The sequence below is a fragment of the Aythya ferina genome, assembly GCF_964211825.1.
Source record: "Aythya ferina genome assembly, chromosome: 1".
Taxonomy (NCBI): Eukaryota; Metazoa; Chordata; class Aves; order Anseriformes; family Anatidae; genus Aythya; species Aythya ferina.
Window position 1 is genome coordinate 92410500 of NC_140296.1, and position 1064 is coordinate 92411563.

Here is a 1064-nt window from a genome sequence, read left to right on the forward strand (position 1 = left end):
AAAATGCTGGAGCTGTTGCAAGTACAACTGCTCGAAGACCAATTAACACCAAAAAAACACAAAATGAACAAAAAGCCAAAATGGAACCAAACCCACAACAGCTGGTGGTCATCAAGGCAGCTTTCCCAGAGGGCAGAAGACTGTTACTAATAGGATGGAAATACAAAATTTACTGAGACCAACTGCAACTGCTGATAACGTATATTGAGAAGTGCCTCATGTCTCACATTTTCTGCAGAGCGAGAGTGAAGCTGGGCAGCCATGTTAGTTTTAATCGTGGAAAAAAATAAGTGGGAACAGCAGCAGTCCCACTGAACAATTAGCACGAGGAGCTGATTTTACCATTTTGCTGTTTTTCCCCACACGTTTAAATAACATTCAAGCGATTCTAGCCATAGAAGTAAGTTATTTCTCAAAGTGTAATCAGTGTAGTATAAATCATTAGTAACGGCCCCGTGAGATTCTCTTATATTTTATATAGCTTTAATTACTGCAGAACCTGGATGCCAGAACCTTCAGCAGCAGAAGATGGTGTTCTCCCTTTACACTGACACAGGTTTTGAGATGTCTCAGCCATATTATATAAATTTACATTCATCTACTAACACACATACACCGCTGCCACAAGAGACAAGTACTACTTACCCTGTTTAGAGCAAAGGAATAAAAATTCAAATCCAGACTCGATGTAACCCCTGTAAAGCCGGGAACACATTTGTGTGCAAGGAGAGCAGCTTACCACATTATGGTGATAATACCTGCTGATAATATGGTGGTAATACCTGCTAACATCATGGCACATACTGAACAGACACATTCACAAAAGCCATTACTTTCCTTGACACAGTGCTGAAATATCAAAAATTTGAAAACACTGAAAATTCAGAACAGTTTTACACTCTTTTTTTTATAAACATGTACGTACGTATGTATATTTACATACACACTGAGGGGTAAAAAAGCTATTTTTATTCACTGATGATTCATTGATCTGTTGCTTGATCACAAAAATCAAGAAGTGAGGGACTCCAAGAGCCAGGAAGAACTGTTCAAAAGCACAAACA